This window comes from Mauremys mutica, chromosome 10, assembly GCF_020497125.1.
Source record: "Mauremys mutica isolate MM-2020 ecotype Southern chromosome 10, ASM2049712v1, whole genome shotgun sequence".
In the NCBI taxonomy this organism is placed as follows: Eukaryota; Metazoa; Chordata; order Testudines; family Geoemydidae; genus Mauremys; species Mauremys mutica.
This window is the reverse complement of record NC_059081.1, coordinates 28,179,399-28,201,294: the sequence shown is the minus strand read 5'-3', so window position 1 is coordinate 28,201,294 and position 21,896 is coordinate 28,179,399. Positions and strand designations below refer to the sequence as shown.

The 21,896-nt window shown below is 41.4% G+C and overlaps 1 protein-coding gene across 1 annotated transcript in view; it reads right to left on the bottom strand.

Moving 5' to 3' along the window:
• Positions 1-21,896, bottom strand: part of GALNT13 (polypeptide N-acetylgalactosaminyltransferase 13) — a 492,985-nt gene that overhangs the window by 369,623 nt on the left and 101,466 nt on the right. The gene's annotated exons all lie outside the window — the stretch shown is intronic.

Here is a 21,896-nt window from a genome sequence, read left to right as displayed (position 1 = left end):
CGCGTGCTTGGGACGGCATGCTGCGGGGGGCGCTCTGCCGGTCACTGGGAGGGCGGCAGGCGGCTCCAGTGGACCTCCCGCAGGCATCCCTGCGGAGGGTCAGCTGGTCCCGTGGCTTCGGTGGAGCATCCGCAGGCACGTTTGCGGGAGGTCCACCGGAGCCGTGGGACCGGCGACCGGCAGAGCGCCCCCCGCGGCGTGCCGCCGTGCTTGGGGCGGCGAAACGGCTAGAGCCGCCCCTGAGTGTAAGACAATATAATTTTGGGTTTACACTCCAGAGGGTGTGTGTACCAGAGTACCGGGCAATTCCCCGAGCTGAGTCTTCCCACACAGAGCTGATTGCAGACTGTGTGATTCTACAGCTGGGTGCATCCCTACCTGTGTGTGTGTGTGTGCAGTAAGACAGGGTGAGGGAGTTCAGGCTGGTGGAAAGGGCAGGCTCAGGAGGACCCCATCACATCAGATGGCACCCCAGAAGGGGGGTCCAAACCATGACAGAAGTATTTAACACATTTAGGCATACCAACATTTTTAAACAGAGTTGGTAGCATAATAAAAAAAAGATTCAGAATCCTAGATGACTACATTGGAATTACACCAGAGATGAATTTGGCAACAGATGAATGACCAAAAACATGGATTTTGTGACAAGGTAGAGAATATATTTTAAAACAACAAAAAGACAAGATTATTGGAAAATAACTTACTATGATGATTGGAACACGTTAGATGTACAGATTGGGGTAGTTTTATTTCTTTCATACAGTGGATAAGAAATTTACAACTATCAATAAATTTTTATATTAAAAGAAATGCCATTTAGCCATTAGAGTCAGAGCTTGTTATTTAGTTGTAGAATCAAAAGTTCAATAAATGAAGGCCTAAGTTCATTGAACCACAGACTTCTGAAAATGAACTATGTTTCATTCATATTCTCATTTATCTTAATGGTTATTTGAATATTCTCAACCAACTAGCATGATCGCAAATGGAATTCAGTTGGTTTGTGAATCTGTTTTTCCTCTTATTCCATCTGCTCTTTTTAAAATGTTGTCTTGCTGTGCACATGAATGCTTAAAAGGATTAGTATGTTGCTTTCCAAATGTGTTTTTAATGTGCTATATAGACAACAGAGGATAAAGAACAGATGATGTCAAGACAATGTGACACATCTTCATTTTAGAATCAAAAAAGGGTACACCTTATTTTGTTTCCTCCTTGTAACATTAAAACTACATATCATAAAACATTTTAAAAACCACTAACTTAAAAACACTTGATACATCAGGAATGAAAAATACTAACATTAAAGCAGAAGTGTGTGATGGAGTGTCTACCCCACACTCATTCTGCAAGGATTAATGCAGGCCAAATGGGCCAATTAACCAATTAGACAGCTAATTAAGGAGCCTCAGCTGGGCAGGAATAGGCAGGGCCTATAGAGCCTAGAGCTGAAAGCAGAAAGGGCTTCTGGGAAAAGGCAGACACTTCCAGGAGAAAGGGAGGAGTGAGTGAAGATTGTAGGCGTCAGTTACTCACTCCCTGGGGAGAAGGAGACAGCTTTAGGAACTGGTAGGCCCAGGAAGGAAAGGGGACTAGTAGTAGGAAGCTGCCCAGGGGTAGAACAGTGAGTCCAAAGAGAGAAGACCCAGACTGCTGAGCTGAGGGTCCCTTGGTTGGAACCCAGAGAAGAAGGCAGGTCCATTTTCCCCTAACAGTCATTGGGAGAGTGGCACCTAGACAGCGAGCAGGAAGGCTGCCTAAGACTACTGAGAAGCCAAAGCCCCAGGAAGGGGGGGACATGGATAGTGACATGGCCAGAGGGCTGAGCCACAAAGAGGATGCTTCAGTTCCTGAAGCTGCTAGAGGGGCTGCAGGTGGATATAGAAATGGAGTCACGGTGTGCAGAGTGTGGATAGGGGGGCACCTGCCTCGAGCTAATCCCCAGAGTGAGTAGGTGCCAGTCTGGTGGTAAGTGATGTGCCCCATGACAAAGTGCATGAAATCATTAAGCGGCTATTCAGAAACAGAAAGCTGAAGAGAGGAGTTTTAGAGGACATAAAAGGTATTTAATTTTCAGTTTCATTCTAAGAAAACATTTTTGGCTTGCTGATTCAAAAATAAATCTTAAGATATAAAGTAAAGGGATATGGGATGTGTACTAAGATTTTTCTTTAAATATATTTATCAGCAGACTTGACATTTGTAAACTGCAACTTATTGAACATAACAAATATGACTCTGAAATATATTAGAATACAAATATTGGATAGATAAATTACCTAATCCTGTTAGTCAGCTTCTGCTCTGTTGGGTTTCATGTCTATTACTTCTCAGGGATCGGTATCAATATAGCTGTTTACAGATAAAATTCATTTTTGCTTTAACTTCCATTTTTCTGCTCAGCCTAGATTTTCTACTTCTTGTGTATCACTACCAGTAATAACGAATTGTCAGGACACTATAATAATTCAGTTATACTACCTGTTGTCTTAAAATTATGGCCTCTTTTACACCTGTGAAATTCAATGAGCCTTCAGCTGAAAGCACTTTCCTTTTAAAACTCAGGAGCAAATCAGGATGAAAACTGGCTGGGAAAGCACATTTCTATGTGGTAGTAAGTTGTGGAGCATACTATTTAACACACAGCCCTGTGAAGTACTGGCATGTGGCTACTGCTATCCTGGAGTTCTTTTGGAAAAAATAAAACCTGGCAAAATAGAATTAACTTGTCCAGTTAATTTTACCATCCTCTTTGCTCCAGTTAATTTGCAGAAATTAAAAGCCAAATTATGGTTACCGCAGCATGTGTGTGTGCTAGGTGAGAATTGCTCTGGATAATCCTTCTGCCATCAACAATCCCATGCAGGGGAGAGCCATAATGCATCTGCCTGCATTCCTTAAGAGCAAAAAGGTTCCACTAGCTCTGTAAGCAGCACACAATAGCTTGTGTGCCTGGATGGCATGGAGAACAGCATTATTGTGTGCAATAAATGTTATTCTACAGATTTAAGGCTTGATTCCATACTCTCGGTGGTGTAACTCCATTGGCTACAGCAGAGCAAGGCATAATTTATACTAGTCTGAGATCAGAATCACGGCCCTAGTAATTGCTGGTGCTGAGTGCCTAAAGGCATAGGCCCAGAGCCTCAAAAGTCTCTAGGTGCCTAACTCCCATTGACATCAATGGGAGTTAGGAACCTAAATGTCTTTGAGGATCTGGGCCCCTGTCCCTGTTCCTGAGCTCCATAAGCATAATGCTTCCAGGTGCCACTGCTGGGACAGTGCACCTCCTCTTCCCCCACATCACAGATCAGAATCTTAGAGTATGTCTATACTTCAAGCTGGGGATGTGATTCCCAGCTCAAGGAGTCAAACTTGCACTAGCTTTTATTAAGTTAATGCACTAAACAGTGGCGTATCCAGGTGGAGGGAACAGGGGGAGCAATCACAAAAAAAGTGCCACACGCTGTGGCGCTTTTTACTCATCTGGCAGCGCTTTTACTGATGGGGCAGCGCTCTGGGTATTCGGTGGCACCTCAGCGGCAGGACCTTCACTCGCTCCACGTGTCTTCGGTGGCATTTTGGTGGCAGGGCCTGCAGTGCCACCAAAGACACCTGAAGCTAGTGTAGGGCCTGCCGCCGAAGTGCCGCTGGGTGAGTAAAAATTAAAAAGGCGCCAAGAAATTGAAAAGGCGCCACTTGTGCTCAGTAGGAGAGCGACCGCTGCCCCGCTTCCCCCCCCAGCTATGCTACGCGCACTAAATATGGAATCAGGTTTCAGAGTGGTAGCCGTGTTACTCTGTATCAGCAAAAAGAACGATGAGTCCTTGTGGCACCTTAGAGTCTAACAATTTTATTTGAGCATAAGCTTTTGTGGGCTAAAGCCCACTTCATCAGATGCATGCAATGGAAAATACAGTAGGAAGGTTATATATACAGAAAACATGAAAAAATGGGGGTTGCCATACCAACTCTAATGAGACTAATTGATTACGGTGGGCCACACTATCAGAGGCTCATTCACCTGCACACCTAACAATGTTATATATGCCATCATGTGCCAGCAATGCCCCTCTGCCATGTACATTGGCCAGACTGGACAGTCTCTACGCAACAGAATAAATGGACACAAATCTGACATCAAGAATTATAACATTCAAAAACCAGTCGGAGAACACTTCAACCTCCCCGGTCACTCAATTACAGAGCTAAAAGTCACAATTTTTCAACAGAAAAACTTCAAAAACAGACTCCAAAGAGAAACTGCAGAACTGGAATTAATTTCCAAAATGGACACCATTAAATTAGGCTTGAATAAAGACTGGGAGTGGATGAGACATTACACAAATTAAAAACTATTTCTCCATGATAATTTTCCCCCTACTGTTACTCACACCTTCTTGTCAACTGTTTGAAATGAGCTATCCTGATTATCACTACAAAAGTTTTTTTTTCTCCTGCTGATAATAGCCCATCTTAAATGATTAGTCTCATTAGAGTTGGTATAGCAACCCCCATTTTTTCATGTTCTCTCTCTCTATGTGTGTGTGTGTGTATATATACACATACTATAATACTATATATATATATATATACCTATTGTATTTTCCACTGCATGCATTTGATGAAGTGGGCTTTAGCCCAGAAAGCTTATGCTCAAATAAATTTGTTAGTCTGTAAGGTGCCACAAGGACTCCTTATTAAATATGGAATGTAGCTGCAGCAACATGAGTGCTGGGAGGAACTAATTGCCCTGCATATGTACTTAGCATCTCTGGCAAGCACACACTAAGGGCAGCTAGCTGCTCTCGCCACTCATGCTGCTGCAGCACCATTCTATTTTTCCTTGAGCTGGGAATCATGCTGCCAGGTGAAGTGTAGACATACTCTTAGAACCCCGTATTGCCAACCTCAAACATTCATAGCCCGCAGAAAAGGCTACTATAATTCTTGGGGGTATTAACAGGAGTGTTGTATGTAAGACATGGGAGGTTATTGTCCCACTTTACTTGGCACTGGTGAGGCCCCAGCTGGAGCACTATGTCCAATTTTGGGCACCACAATTTAGGAAAGAGGTGGACAAATGGGAAAGACTCCAAAGGAGAGCAATAAAAATGATAAAGGTTTTTAAAAACCTGACCTATAAGGAAAGGTACAAACTGGGCATGTTTAGTTTTGAGAAAAGATGAAGTGGGGGGTGGGACCTGATAATAGTCTTCCAGTGTCTTAAGGGCTGCTATAAAGAGGATGAGGCTCAATTGTTCTCCATGTCCACTGAAGGTAGGACAAGAAGTAATGGGCTTAATCTGCAGCAAGGGAGATTTAGGTTAGATATTAGGAAAAACTTTCTAACTAGAAGGGTAGTTAAGCTCTGGAATCGGCTTCCAGGGAGGTCATGGAGTCCCCATCATTGGAATCTTTTAAAAACAAGTTGGACAAATGCCTGTCAGGGATGGTCTAGGTTTATTTGGTCCTGCCACAGTGCAGGGGCCTGGACTTGATGACTTCTTGAGGTCCCTTCCAGCCCTACCTTTCTATGAAACTTTAAAAATACAAAATTTGGAGTGGTTCTTATGTGAACGCTTGTTCTTGAAGCCTTAGGGTTCTCATTTTCAAGCTTTTCTCCGCAACCAAAAGAGCCAGAAACTTTTATTTTTTAATTGGAAGCTGAGATTCACAATGACCTGATCCCAGGAGTGTGGTCTTTATCAAACACACTGAATATTGTGAGACTTCCAATAAAATTACAAGATTTGACACCACTGTGAGCCTTAAACTTTCACACTAGTCAACCTGAACACACAGGTAGCAATACAGAAATCTCTAAGTTGTGCTGGCTTCAGTTTTGTGCCACTTGTAGAATTAGTTTTACAATATTTTTGAGATATTATATACTAAGTAATTAACAGCAAAGCATGTTTATTAATTAAGTAGACAGTTAGGGGATGGGACTGGGATTGGGACTACTGTGAGTCTGGAAGTGAAGGACTTTGGCAAATGTAGGGTATGATAGCTTTTGGGTACTTGAGCACTGTGCTGAAAGTCCTAGTGTAGACCAGGCCTAAGCTACAAGGGAAACCACGCATTTCATGAATTTACTAAAAGAACGTTATTTAGGTTTCGCTAAATGACTGGCTTGTTTATTGAAATAAGAAGATAGGCTCTTCTATTGAATAAAATGCTTCCATGCTTAAACTTTAAAATTTTGATATTTAGTGATCTTTGCTTTGTTACAGCCCTATGATAATTCTGTTGAAATAAAAGTGATGTACTGCAATAAAAAATAATGGAAATTTGTGTATTTAACCGGGGGAGGAGAGGATTAGGCCTTATGAGTCCCATTTTCAAGCATGAAATACCTAAATAGAATTGGAAATTGAAGTGTTAAATCCTTAAATTAATTCTAGCAGATTTCATCCTCATACTTCATACTTAACAAATAAATTGCATGAATCTCAGCTGTGCATCTGCAGTGTAAGGTGTGACTGAGGCAATGAAATCCATTAATTTACCAATTGCAAATTCTTGCTTACAGTTTGAGTTCATTGAATCATGCTAAAACTTTTCCATTTTTACTTTTGCCATACTCACACCTTTTTTCATTTGCTTTCCACAAAAATTCAGGCAATTGAGTTTGTCATAAATGCTCACATAAAGTGCATTTCAAAAGTTTCAGCTGACAATTTAAGCCAGCTAAGGATCTGCCTCAACATGTGACGTTGCACATAATTCACAAAACTGAACTCGAAGTAAGCGAACACAAAAATTTATGCTTCAAATGCTTGTGCACTCATCTAAACAGAAACAATACCATGTTATCTGGCTGGCCAATTACAGCTAAGCTAAGCAGTTTGAGTTTCGCATACTTAAGATTGCTCCAGAGAGTTTTAAAGAATTGAAAGACTTTAATTGAATAACAGGTAAATTAATGGAAATGACAAATCTGCTCACTAAATTGTAGCAGCAAGATTAACCAGCTGTATCATCAGCTGCAAGTTATTCACTCAGCTCCATTTACAATAGTAACTTGACCAAAATGCATCATAAAGTATGTGCTAAATCTTGATATCCTAACGCCAATGGAAATGTGGATGAGTAAGGACTGAGGGAAAACTGCACCTCAGCATTTGGCCTGCATTATTTCTTATGAAGATGTGCTGCAGACACTGGAGGTCTAGCGGTAGCAAGTTCTTATAATTTAACAAACGAATGCTAGTAAAGGAACAATAAAAGTAAAAGTGCATCCTGCAACAGAAGAAAAAAAATTACTTTTGAGAAAATTATAAAATCTCTATTGTACTTGTAGCATGTTAATGAAACTTTCTATTACAAAGTAAGGAAATTGTTGTTCTAACCTTTTAACTTACCTTTCAGAAAAACAGAGACCAGTAATGACTGAATAAATATTCCAGAGTAGGGATCCTTTAAGATCATATGCTCTGAAATTCAGTCCTGTTACAAGGTTAAATGTTCTTGTCTTAATGGGAAAGGAACGCTTTCTAAGCAAAAAGATCATGTGTTAATTTAATTAAACCGCTATTTACTTCCTTGTCTTTCCATTTGGGACAGGTTATGTTACTAGAAAATCAAGTTGCTAACAAATTTATATTGATTATTTCAGACAGAGTTAAAAGTTTTCTAGTTCACAATAATATACAAAAAATCTGAGATCTGATTTTGCCAATTAAACAATTTGCAAATGGGTTTAATGTTCTGGTTAGATCTTATTTAATCATTTAAAAATACTCCAGAAATGTGTGACATTTGCTGCTATTGGGTATGAATCACTAGGTATTATTAATGGAGAATTATTTTATAATTAATTTAGCTGACTGTTCCTATTGTAGGAAAACTGCCTGTAAGTACTGTAACAAATATGGCAATATCCTGCCACATCCTTGGGAGATTTTACTGAATTAAGTTCAATTATCTTTGGGGTCCATTGCATTAAATGAATGATTTATGTATTATTGTGACCCAGGATTGTATGTAACCTCTATATGTCACAGTTTCAGAGTAACTGCATGAGTTCCCCGTCCATAGTCTACCAAGGGTATCCATTTAAAAGATTCTCATTCCCAACCATCACCTCCCCGGGTGGAGACCTGCCTCTCTCTCCCTCCTGATCAGGGTATTTTAAGGCTGCACTGTTCCCTGCTTTACACTGTGATATTCACAGCAAGCCAGACTGGCTAAGCAGGCCAGTGTGTGCACTCTGTTTTGTTTCTGGAGGCTACGCACAATGTAATTGCCCAGTTACAAGTTACCACAGAGCTCTAGCTAAGCAAGCACATTTATTCTTAAGGTGAAGCCATTAGAGAAAACATACTAAAACAATAAAAGAACCTGCATGCATGCTAAAAAGCTCAGAGGTCACCCCAACAGTGACCTTGGCCTCTGTCCTTCCAACAGGGTCAGCCTTACAGGTGGGCAACATGGGTGACTTCCCAGGGCACTGTGATCAAGAGGCAAGGAGAGGGGTGGGCCTGGGGTGCAAGGCTGCAGAAGGGAGCTCAGGGCCACATGGTGAGAAGTCAGTGGAGCCTGGGGGCAATGTGGGGATGGATGAGAAGGCAGAGGGGAAGCTTAATTTCTAATGAAAGAGGGGCTGGGGCTCAAGCTGAGTGGTCAGAAAGTGGTGGCTGCTGGCTGGGTGCCCAGAGGTGCCAGGGCTATGAACTGCCAAGCCCAGAGGTGCCAGGGCTATGAACTGCTAAGTCTAGAGGAGCCAGGGCTCAGTCCTGGCAAGCCCCGGCACAAGTTAAGCATGGTGGTGGGGGCTATGGGTGATAGGGAGGATGGGTGGGGGCTGAGGGAGGCAGTGGGGAGGTAGCAGGGACCAGGGGTGCCCAAATACAAGTTCACCCTGGGTGCCATTTTCCCTATGGCTGGCCCTGCCTGTGGTTACAGGTTCATAACTCTCAGATTCAGAACCAGAACCCAGGCTGGGCAGTTCAGCCATTTCTTTAGACAGTTTGGGCCTTTGATCTCCAGTCTCCAGGAACAGATAATCAGCAGACAATGATCCACTCCTGATGGCATAGCTTCATTGGGCTTGTTTTTTGCATAACCAGAGGGAGAGAATTTGCACTTACCTCTCCCTAGGTAAGGAAATCCACTTAACATTTATTGTCCCAAAAGTCCATTCTTGTCTTGCACATTGTTCTGAATTCAACAAGATGAAATTCAGTAAAGACAAGTGCAAAGTACTTCACTTAGGAAGGAAAAATCAAATGCAGAACTACAAAATGGGGAATAACTGTCTAGGTGGTAGTACTGCTGAAAAGGATCTGGGGGTTATGAATATGAAAACTAAATGAGTCAACAACATGCAGCTGCAAAAAAGGCTAATATGATTCTGGGCTGTATTAATAGACTTCACCTCTCCACTCTAGAGAGTTTACATACAGGTCTGTCCCACACTAATACATAAATAATTCATTAATTCAATGGACCCCCCAAAGATACTTAAACTTTTCAATAGAAGTCTCCCAAGGGTCTGGCAGGACATTGCCATATCTATCACAAGTACATCTAAGAATATCATAGACTCTGTAAAATCATAGATATTAAAGATTTATTTGGTTATTCAGAGATCTATCCTATGGAGTGCTGAGTGTCTCCTGTTGATTTCCGTAGGAACTGAGCACCTCTCTGGAGGTGCTCAATATCTCACATAATTAAGTCGTTCCACGTTCAGGCTACTAGCCCTTCCTGTTCGCATGACGAAGGACAGGTTTTCAAACTGAAGACTGACCTTTCCATTTTGGATCTGATATATACACGGCACTAAATGCACATTGGGCACATATGCACTTTCTAAACACTTTTGGAAAAATACTGATACCTAGAGCTAGGAGAGAACTGGGGGATTTATTTTTATTCATTTATTTATTTTAGAAATTTTCCTATTTCTTTGAACTCCAAAATTTGAAAAATGTTGTCCAGGGTTATTGATAACATTATTGCCACCTTCTACAAAACCACATCGGTACGAAGTCCTATGCGAGAGAGAGCTCTCTGGAGAGTAACATAACTAGCCAGTGTTTGCATACCAAAGCCCCCCTACTAAAATAGCAGCCCCATCCAAGTGTGCATTACGATTCACCTTTATTGCTAGTGGCAGGAGCCTGTAATACTGGAATAGAAGGTCCTGCATTTTATCCCTGTTTATGAACATGAACATCCTGTGGGTGTCTATAGTGTACAGCCTAGTGATGTCTGTGTAGTCCTGAAGGTCAGAAAATCAGGGATGGCAATCCGTCAAATACTGCGATACATCGGTGTGCCTTTCACTTCATGCTTTACTGCTCTAAATTACATACATTTAAAAAGAACAAAAATTTTGGCACAAGGATTAATGACTGTGTAGTTAAACTTCAGTGGTCTTATTGAAATGTGTAGCTCATAGACACTACACCTGAAATAAGTCTAAATATTTGCCAAAGGCTTAAATTAACTTTGCTTCCCCTAGAAAAGAAAGTCATGTGGTTCATAACAGCGTCCTCTAATCCTGCAGTGTGATTCATGTGAGTGTGTCCTAGCACCTGTCTAACTCACAGCAACTAAATTTGGTACTCTGCCCCCTCTAGTGGTGGTGGAGTTACACGTAGAGGTTGATGAGCCTGCTATAGCTGTGGCTAACAGAGGAGTGTGGTTTTGCTCAGGCAATAGAAGCTCATGCTTTGAGAACCAGAAGCCCTGGATTCAGTTCTCATTGTCTACTACCCACTACACACTACTCATAGTGTTATACCGGTGCATAACCCCAGGGTTCTGCATGGGTCCCAGGCGCCATACCTGGATATCTGATTATAGTTTCAGGGCCTATGGATTCAGATATATGGGAGTACATAAGTAATAACACAGTATGTATTTGACACATTTTCCTACAAAAGACTCCAGAAAGAGCTCCCAGAACTATTTATGATTTAGAAGTCAGAGAAAAATTGTCAGAAAACTACATTTTGAAGCACAGAGACATTCACTGGCCTTCGAGATTTCAGTGCCATATAAACTACTCTTTATTACTATAATTATTTGAAAAATATTGTTTTCAGTCTTAGATTTTCCATACTGAAACCAAGACATGACTCGGCTAGTGAAAAAGAAGCTAAAAACAAATTTAGAAGCTGGATTGGGAGAGAGAGAGAGACGAACTACAAAACAGAGTTAAAAACACCAACAGGGATTTTATGGTGATAACTGTATTGACTTACTCTTGGGTCTTTCCCTAGCTTCTGATGGCACAAGTCCCAAAAGAGGTTCCCTGAGATGGAAAGTTCACTAGGGGAAATATTGCAATATATGTAGGGGTTTTGTAAGGGGTAAAAACAGGCCCAAATGTGAGCATCAAGGGCCAGGAGAAAGGAGTGGTCATAGCAACCAGGGGATACATTTCAATGTTTCTATTAATCAGAATAGGGCTGGAAGGGACCCTGAGAGGTCATCCAGTTCAGCCCCCTGTACGTAAGTTCAGCGCATTCCCTGAGCAACCTGAGCCAATGGTGTCCTACAGAGCTCCTGTTAGGTATTAAAGCTGCTCCCTCTCTCTAGTGGGAAACTCAAGGAAGGAGCCCACTGCAGTAAGTGCCTGCCCTTCCACGGGATGAATCCTTCAGAGGGACAAAGGGCCTTACAGGAACAGGATGGTTTGACTTACATGTTCCCTGTGTGAAGATCAATTAATATTGGCACTTTAATATCAATTATCGCACATGGAGCTAGTCAAAAATGGGAAGGGATTTCAGTGAAACATTTTAAAATAAGCCATTTTTTGTTTTATTAAAAAATGTTCATGGAAAAGTTATAGTTGGTTGATAAACTGAAAACCAGCCTGTTTTGGTTTTCAAAAAAATGTGGTTTTTTTTTTCAATTTTGGGGCGTTGTTCAAAAAACTGGAAAATTTCAAGACAAATTTTCCACAAAATATTTTGTTTTGAAAAGAAACCTTAAATTTCAGATGAATTTTGACTAGCTCTAATCTCACAGTATTCTGAATTTCTGAGCCTATTTGAGAACTGGAAGAGAAAAAAGAAGTCCAAGGAAACCTATATGAGAGACCACCATTAGACCATTTTTTGTGTTAAGAGATTTTCACAAAGACATACAGTATAATTCTGCTCCACTTGGTTGAAATACCACCTCTGTTAATTAATTTTTGGTCACTACTAAAAGTTTCCCTGTGTAATGCTGAAAAAATTTAGTTTCTGATTGATGTGTTGCCAATCACAGTAAATGGCTCTAAATGCAACCATTAAAACTTTAAGAGGCATTAATGTAATGATTCTGTCAGATAGATGCAGCTGTTTTACAATTAACTATACATGTTAGTTATTTGACCATATATTTTTATTGTCCGTTGCAATGTTTTTAAATCACATTAGATTACTTAATTTTATATTCTAATAACATATGGTCTACTTGTCTTTCACAATACAGTGACTTCCACTTATTTTAATCATTTGGGGTCCCATGTTACTCAATGTGGGACGTTTCCTTGTAGCAATGACATTTTCTGCAAGGTTGTTGTCTCACCTTTCCCCAGTTCTTTGCAACCTATTGCGTTTCGACTTTCTAAATGGAGCCACTGTTCTCAGATTCTTGTTATGCCAGTTTTCCCCATTTGGCAGATGATGCTGTGAAGAAAGCCCATTTCCTGCACAACCCACTTCCTCCCTCGTGGAATTGCCACAGAGGATATTTCCACAGCATCTGGGCAGGATGTAGGACCATGCCTTAGAGCTGAATTTCTCCCCTTCTCTAACTGGTATTCATGTATTTATTTCTTTGGCATTCATCATCATCATACAGTAAACACATTCTGATCAGCAGATTTCAACTTTCAGGAGAACTGCAGCATATAGGAATAAACTACTGTCCCGTTAAATAGTTTTGTGAGTCTTCTAATGGCACGGAGTGTTTTTGTAGAAGCCTACAGAAACCAATCAGAGCAGCAATATGCCACCCACCTGCATCAACAGGTGGTGGAACCTGATGGGTCGGTGGTGAAAGAGGGACAACTCCAGTAGCAAGGGAGGGAGGCTCTTCCCAGGGGACAATATCTAGCTTCTCCCCTGGAGTCTCTGGCACCCAATGGCCAGCTGAAGGAGAGGGGTGCTGATTGGCCAGCATTCCTCATCTGACAGGATGTAGCCCGCGGAAGGGCAGGCAGGAAGGGAAGGGCAAATGCTTGCATACATTTGACATTCTGTTCCAGCAGCCCACCCTGCCCATCTGAACTAGCAACGGGAACCCAGCCTGACAGATGCTGCAGGGGTCTAGCCAATCGCCTGTTCAGAGGATTGAACCATGGACCAATTGGCAGAGGACCAGGGAGTTTTTTGCCTTCCTTGCAGCACCTGCAAGCCACAGGGGGTTAAGCAGAAATGTGCAGTACCTAAACTAAGGTACTAGGGTGATGTTGCTTACTCATCACAACTCACAGCCAGCACCAACAAAAGGTCAGAGAATAAAATGAATGGTTCCCAGAGGTAAAAGACATGAGATTTTGGTGATGGACTCAAGTGATAGGATGAGACTTTGTGGCTTTTGCAGGCCAAAGTCAGACCTGAAGACCTCATGGGCTGAGGTCCCCAACCTGCATCCCTCTCATGGGAACAGAGGGTGCTGAGTCCTGGGGAGTAGGCTGAGGAGAACCTACCCTGAATTATGGATTATATGGTAACAAGCCCTGTAACCAATGGAACGCCAGGTATAGGTGATGCGGGGGAGGTACAGTAGCGTCCCTCCACTGTGTTAAAAATTGTGGCCTGCAATTTAATTCCATGCAAGTGACTATTCTCATTTTGCTGCTGTGTCCATGTCAAATGTATGTAAGCCTTGCATGTTTGTGTATATTAACGAAACACGGTTATTTGGAACCCAAATGTATTCAAGTGGTTTCTTCATATTGTTTTTGTTGATTAAAGAACAAGCTACAACAAACATATCAGCTTATTTCCTCTGAGCCTATTAACTGCCTAGCATTCCTGAACAATTGTGTGAGCAAAGTGACAAGATAAGATGAGAATTTAAAATTCATGCTGCTAGGTGACATCACAATAGACTTCTTACTGAACTGTTCTAACATGTTGTTTTCTCACTGCACATGGGTAAGTCTATGGGCCAAATTTTACTCTCAGCTTGCATAGTTGTTATGGTTACTGAAGTGAATAAGAGATGAATGTGTGTGGATGCGTATGGAGGGGGGGAGAGGAATAGATTTTTTTTATTATTTTTTTACGTCTGACTGTGTCCACATGCTGCAGAATGTCCAATTCCAGTTTCTCTTGAACCAGCCCTTCACTTTGCACCACTGAGCTAGTGATATTGGAAAGTAATTGGGGTGACTCAAACAGAGATGTGATACATCTGGTTTCTTTTGTTGTACATGATAAATCGTGATTAATTCTTCAGTGGCTAGTTCAATCAATCCTGATTGAATTAGCCAATAGTTGTATCTGAAAACAAAATGCAAATGATTATTCCAAATTTAAGAGTAGTGACTTCGGTTTAATTTAGTTTTATGTTTTATATGAAGCAGTGTATGTACATATATAATCTTCTGTAAAACATAAGCAGCCTGCCTTTATAACTATCTTCCTAGAAAACTTCCTAGAAATCATGGTTATCAGTTTATTTGTGCACATATGATATGAACACAACTCACAATCTCTTAAAAAAAATGGCTCGGCTACATGAGCTAGTGCAGCATTAGCTATCAGTTACATAATTCATATTCCAGCTAGGAGAAGGTAGTGGTGTGTATGCTCATCAGCTAAGCTGGGATAGCATGACTGAACGTGCTGGACTCTTCTCCATTGGGAATCTAAAATATCCCTCTGTAGGAATTGTTCTCCAGCAGAGGCATATTACCTTAGGACCAAATCCTGGGCCTGCTTATTCAGTCCCTCCCTTCAATACCCATGGAGTGGTAGTGATATGTGAAGGGGGTTAAGGTGGGGAAGAACCCACTGAATTGCATCCACAAAATATGTTGAAGGATTTGGTGGAGTCATTTTTGTTCCAAAAGCTGAGGGAGAGAAGGAGCTGGTTCCACAGAAGAGTTCACTTCCCACCTCCTGAGAGCCCTCCCAGAGCAACATGTTATACCATAACAACAGGTGTCTGTGTGTGTGCATGTTTAGAGATCTGTGTCCCTGCTAACGTCCCCGCAGTGCTCTGTCTCTCTCTTTACCATTCTGTGTCCTGCTATGTCACCCTAAACCTGGTGTCCTCCACTTTCCCTCCCAGAACTGTTGCCCTCCAACTTTCATAGAATTGTAGAAATGTAGGGCTACAAGGGACCTCAAGAGGTCATATAGTTCAGCCCTCTGCTCTGCGACAAGTTTGTGTCCATGTGTGTCCCCTGTGCTCTGTTAACACCAAGCCGTCTGTCTTTCTAATAAAGGGCAGGTGGGAAGGGACCCTTCCTCCTATTCCTTTAAGAGTGAGATGGTGGGAAGCTGGACTTTTCCTTCTGGTTCTCTCTGCTGCCTGAGTCTGATGCTGCCTTTGCCTTTCAAATGGAGGAAGGAGCTCTTATCTCTGCTCCCCTGCTGTTAGGGTACCCCATAGGGGAGATCCAGGGGAATGCTCAGCTGCTGCTGCCACAGGAACAAAGTTGGGGTGAAAGGGTCCAGAGGGAGACAATTTTATACCCCTGTGCTTGAAAATAGGGGGGCAGTAGTTGCCCCTGTGCTTTCTGGAACAGAAACTTGGCAGCACAGACTAGGGTAAAGCATTGGAAAGTGCCTGGAGATGTTTTGGCTGGAAGAAGTACATTACACTGTTAAATGATCAAGACTAAGCTTTGAAGTTAATGAAAAAACTTAAAATGAATATGGGAAGTTTGTGCAACTGTAGGTATCATAGTTCAGTCTGGATGACTACAGAGTAAAAAATGCATCAACTTACTGTATGAAAGATGCATTCACCCTCAAAGGGACTAGAAGTTGTGGGAATTATTTTTTATTTTGGAAACAATAATATCTACAAAGAGAATCTGTAGAGTATGAGATTCCTCTAGCCTCATTACAGAAGTCTTTACATCAGAACTGTTCTTTTTTTCTTAACTTTTTCTATTATTGTCCATGCATTACTAGCTTTGAGTTCCTACTATCTAGTGGCATCAATAAATTCTCATGACTTTCTTCTTTATGCTGTAAACTTTTCTTGATAATTACTTGTCTTGATAAGGTGAACGTCAGGCAGCCCCAGTAAACTAGGGTCTGAACTAAGTCACGAGATCACCTCAGAACTAAGTCACGAGATCACCTCAGAACTAAGTCACGAGATCACCTCAGAACTAAGTTTTATTGCAATGCTTTCTCATGCATCACACTCATTTTGTCTGTATCATTCCCTGATATATTACAATACACACTTTTGCACAAATGACAATGAATACGCTCAGATCATCAGTTTCTGAATTTCTATTAACAGTAAACAGAATAATTGACATACATTATTTTCTCACCAAAGCAGTATAAAATAGTGTGATTTATACAAGATGAGAGATTATGGGTGAGTTGAAGTAATATAGATTACAGGCTATAGATTAGTTTGATTTTATTACGCTACGATGCAGTGGATTAGGTAATCTTTCAGAGGAGAACCACAAACAGGTGGATCTAGTGTTGCAGTGCCTAACTTTAGGCTACCTGTCACCCAGTGAAATCCTCAGCCCTGAGTTAGGTCTCCAGCTCCCCATAAAACGAATGGGAAGAGTTAGGTGCCTAAGAATGGGATTCACAAAAGCCAGCAAGCTGAGTGTCGAGCAGTTCTCCATAGTTAGATCACTCACACGGGATGTGGGAAATCTGGGCTCAAATCACCATGTGCCTGATTCAGTGCAGGAAATTGAACCTAGCTCTCCCACATCCCACAGAAGTGCCACAACCACTGGGTGGCAGGGTATTCTGAAGTGGGTAGCTCTCACCTGGAAAATATTCCACTTTGTCTAAATAAATGTTCATTGTGCCAGAGAGATTGATGCTATAACCCAGTGGTTATGGCGCTCAGCTGGGATGTGGGAGACCAAAGTCCCTGCTCTAACGCATTTTATAGAAATGCTTCATTCAGCAGGAGAGATTTAGTGAACCACACCCCCCGAGAAGACCCAATAGTCCCGTGGTTAAGGCACTCTTCCAGGATGTAGGAGACTTGGCGTTAAACCGCTGCTCCTCTCAGGCAGAATGAGGACTTGAACCACCTTGCTGGGGCTGTGTTTTGTGTAGGGCCCAACTGGAAGACATGCTTAGAGGCCGCCTAATGGATTAGGCCCCACAGGTGGGATAGCTAATTCAATACCTAGTTTGAGGGGACTCAGGTGCTGTGCAGCTCAGTGCTATCAGAATTTAGGCAGCTTTGTTCATACCCACCAGCAGAAACGTAGGTACCATGGGGACTCTACAGGCAGCAGAAATACATGCACCCAGGGAATTTAGGCACCTACAGGTTTAGATAGGTGTAGCTGAGCAGGGGTTTTGAGGATCTACATTTTGGATTTAGGTGCCTCCAGTGGCTGGCAGGCCCCTAAATCCCTTTGTGGATCTAACCCTCAGTCACTAAATGGAGAGTGCTTTAGACAACAAAGGATATTGCACATTGTTTTTCACTTTTGTAGAAACAGGTGCCTTACCTCAGACCACTTAAAACACTTGTGATGAAAAGACGTCAGAAGACTGATAGGCTTTTGTCAGGGTTCCCTCCCCACTCTGAACTCTGGGGTACAGATGTGGGGACCCGCATGAAAGACCCCCTAAGCTTATATTCCACCAGCTTATGTTAAAAACTTCCCCAAGGCACAAATTCCTTTCCTTGCCCTTGGATGGTATTGCTGCCACCACCAAGTGATTTAAACAAACATTCAGGGAGGGGCCACTTGGAGCCCTATCTCCCCCAAAATACCCTCCTAGTCCCTTCACCTCCTTTCCTGGGGGGGCTTGAGAATCATATACCAACTGATAGGTTAACAAAGTGAGCACAGACCAAATCCCTGGTTTTTAGAACCCTGAAAATCAATCAGGCTCTTAAAAGAAGAATTTTATTTTTTTAAAAAAAGTAAAAATCACACCTGCAAGATCAGGATGGAAGATAACTTTACAGGGTAAATAAAAATATTTAAAACACAGAAGATTCCCCTCTAGGCTCAACTTCAAAGTTACCAAAAACAGGAATAAACCTCCCTCTTAGCATAGGGAAAATTCACAAGCTAAAACAAAGATAATCTAATGCATTTCCTTGCTATTACTTACAATTTCTATAATTTTTAGATGTATGAGTTCAGCATCTTTTTAGGAGCTGGGTTACCTGCTTGGTCTCTCTCTTTGTTCCAAGAAGGAACCAACTAGGTGAGGACAAACAAAAACCTCCCCCCTCCCCATAATTTGAAAATATCTTCTTTCCCCATTGGTCCTTCTGGTCAGGTGCCAACTAGGTTAATTGAATTGATTAACCCCTTACAGGTAAGTGATTCTGTACCTTTGGCCAAGAGGGATTTATGCCCTGCATACATAAAGGTTGTTACCCTTCCCTTTATATTTATGACAGCTTTGTTCAGCTAAGGATCCAAAAGCTTGGCTGCTTATCTGAAGTGCATATAAAATCTTGAAATTGGCATGTTGGTATGATCATGGTTCCCTTTAGTGGCTGTTTCACAAAGGATAAGAGGTTCCTACTTCTTCCCGCTAAGGGAGCTGTTCTTATTGTTACCATGGTAAAAGCTTGTGGGTTTTGGTACGGTAGGCCCCAGGTTCTAGTCCTGCTCATGGCCTGTGCCGAGGTTGGATTGTTAGACTCAGATACTATAGCAACTGTGCATTAGAAAAGACTAAGTCAGATAGCTAGAAATAAGATTAGAAATTGCTAAGGAAATACATGTGATATTTCTTGGTGTCAGCTTTTTTGAATGGTATTTCTCACTGGCTTTGTGTGTGTTCTTGTGGCACTTCCAGTTGAAATTTGGAAGTGAAGAGGTATGTGTGCCAGAGGTGAGGAATAGGTTTACAGAAGGTTGAGGTTGGATACAAAAACTGAGCAAAATTTTACCCAAAATTTCTATTCAGCACTATTAATAATTAGAAAGTCATCAGCCTCAGAGAGAATTCCAGATCTCCAGAAAAGCTAAAATATAAACCACAGTTTAGAAACCTGGCAAATAAAAAGGCTGCTCTATAGAACTGTTTCAAAAGTTGAATTTCATGTTTCAACCAAAAATCTTCTTTTAGGGGAAAAAGTGTCTCCATTTTCTGAACAGCTCAATTGCCCTGAACACTGACACCACTTTGACATCATATAAATTGCTTCCAGAGCATAGTTTAAATCCCAATTTGAGACTCATGAAAGTAAACTAGGCACCCATTTTAGCCTGAAGCAACCAGTAGTTCTGTTCCAATCCATCACATAATTTAGTGCAATTAAGCATGATTGACAATTTCTTTTCAGGAAAGAATGAGAATTAGGCAGGCAAGGAGAATGAATAACTTCTCTCACCTAGTGAAGACTGCTTTCCTCAAGTCAGACTTAAGCTAATTAGCAAGGCAAGATGTGGACATTGACATAAAATACAACTGCTGTCAGTTGTTTCCATTTCCTTTATTATCCTAAATGCAAGTATTCCACACAATATAAAACAGGATAGAACTGCATAAAATTGGTCTTTTCAATATATTTTATTTGGATGAGATTTGTATCTGTGGAGCTCCCATATGACACTCAAAATGTCAATCAGTTGCTTACAGGTAATGAAATTGATCCACTGTGTTTCAGGTAAATGTGCAGTATCAGGTCAATAAAGGTTTTTCAGCTTTTTTCTGACATTTCCAAAATTAAATAGTGATTTATTTTCAATAAATTAGAGAAATGCTTATAAATGCAACAAAAATTGTCTCTGAATCCCGGAGAGTTTGGGTGATTTTAGAATATCTTGAAAGGCTCACCATTTTCTAACATTTTAATTACAATAATCCTTCATTTTCATCTGCCATCTTATTGTACCACTATACAAATGCTTTTAAATATAGTCATTTTGTAACCACCAAACCCTGAAATCCCCAATTAGTAATCTATTAGGAGAATATAGCAGTAGCAAAGTCCTGAATTTGCTATATCTTCAGTTTAATGCATCTCGCTGAAATCCAGCAATATTCCCATAGATTTCAAGTTTATGTAAAACTTGACTGCAGTACTAGGACCCAATCTTGTAAAAATGTATGCATGAGTCAAAGTTTTCTGCCTTTTTTAAAATACAGTCTTTGTATTTACTTTTGGTTCTGCCTTCTCTATGCCACCTCCATTATAATCTGTTCTAAGCAGAATGCAACAGACACAACATTCACTAAGATCTTTTTCAGTGCGATAAGAGCAATGTAAGTAGAGGGAGCTAGAGATCTTTTATCAAGACAATTTTAAGATGCCCTTTTCTTTGGTAACAAACTTGTTTTCCCACTGATTTTTTTTTAAGTTCTTGGGGTTGAAAAGATCTACAGAATAAGGGGAGTGAAATGGGGCGGGTAGGTCCTGGCAACAGAGACCATCGCTGCAGCATTAGGCCTGTAGGGATTGGAAGGCTCCTCTAACCACATCCACATCCACTGCCTCCAATAAATAGCAGACACTCTTCACCCCACTGGCTCTTTGTTTTGTTTTCTTTTTTTATTTGATTTTCACACTTTACATTTTTTTTATTAACACTGATAAATTCCTGGGAAATTGTAAAGACAATAGAACCCCATGACAAAGGGCCTTATGTATATATGTAAGAGCCACTCCCATCAAGAAACGTTTTCTTGCAGGACTGGCCCTTTGCTTTCTGCATGGAAGAGGGTACCCCAAGGCCACCAGTTCAGACCATACAGTTTTGGTGAATAAAGATTGATTCATGATTTTGCAGCCTGTGATTTTTCCATAGGGAGTCAGGAAGATATAAAAGGAATACCGCCTGATTCAAAAAGAAATCCTTAACACATCAGAGGACACACATCCCCAATTAATATTCAATTAAACTATCTTTTAAAGGGCTGTTTCTACAGCAGCCTGTCCACTGTTGATTACAGAGGTAAACAAAGCCTGTAATATGCAGATCAACTCTTTATTTGATGAAAGACGGAAAGGTGAGGAATTTCAAAAAAATGCAGGGGTGGATTTTCCAATTAGAGACCAGCTGGCAAATTAGCTTGTGAGGATGAGCAAAGGTAGCACCCAGTGTGAGAATGGGGAAGGGCTGAGCTGGTGTAGCTGAAGAGGCAGCAGGCACTGGGGGTAGTGGAGTTGGTGGCGAGGGCTGCAGGTTTTGTGCAGTTTAAAAGTTGCTGTCCTCCCTCTCCCCCTTCCCTCTTTCACCAGCTCACCTCTTCCCCTTAGCCTCCCACACTCCAATATCCTTGTTATATTTTCCATACACAGAGATCAAACCCAAACTTTCAGTCCAATCGGCTTTTATTTTAGAAGAATGAAATCAAGGAAGAACAAATGTTAAGTTTGCATGAGACAAAGAGCATGCTCTGAGAGTGTGTGGATGTGGGTGTGAGTGAGATAGTAAGGATGTGTGCCTCCAAACCAGTAGCAGCCCCCTTGATATGCCTCAAAGTGACCCCTCCCCACAACAGAGAATCAGTAGTCAGGAAGACTCCTTACGGGTACAGATGGAGCACACAAAACACAGATTCACACTTCTCCTTACAGGGACATAGTTATATACATCACACCTCAGGATCCCACCTTGTGTTGACTCATAGACTTCAAGGTCAGAAGGGACCATCATGATAATCTAATCTGACCTCCTGCACATTGCAGGCCACAGAACCTCACCCACCCACTCCTGTAATAGACCCATTACCTCTGGCTGAGTTACTGAAGTTCTCAAATCATGGTTTAAAGACTTCAAGTTA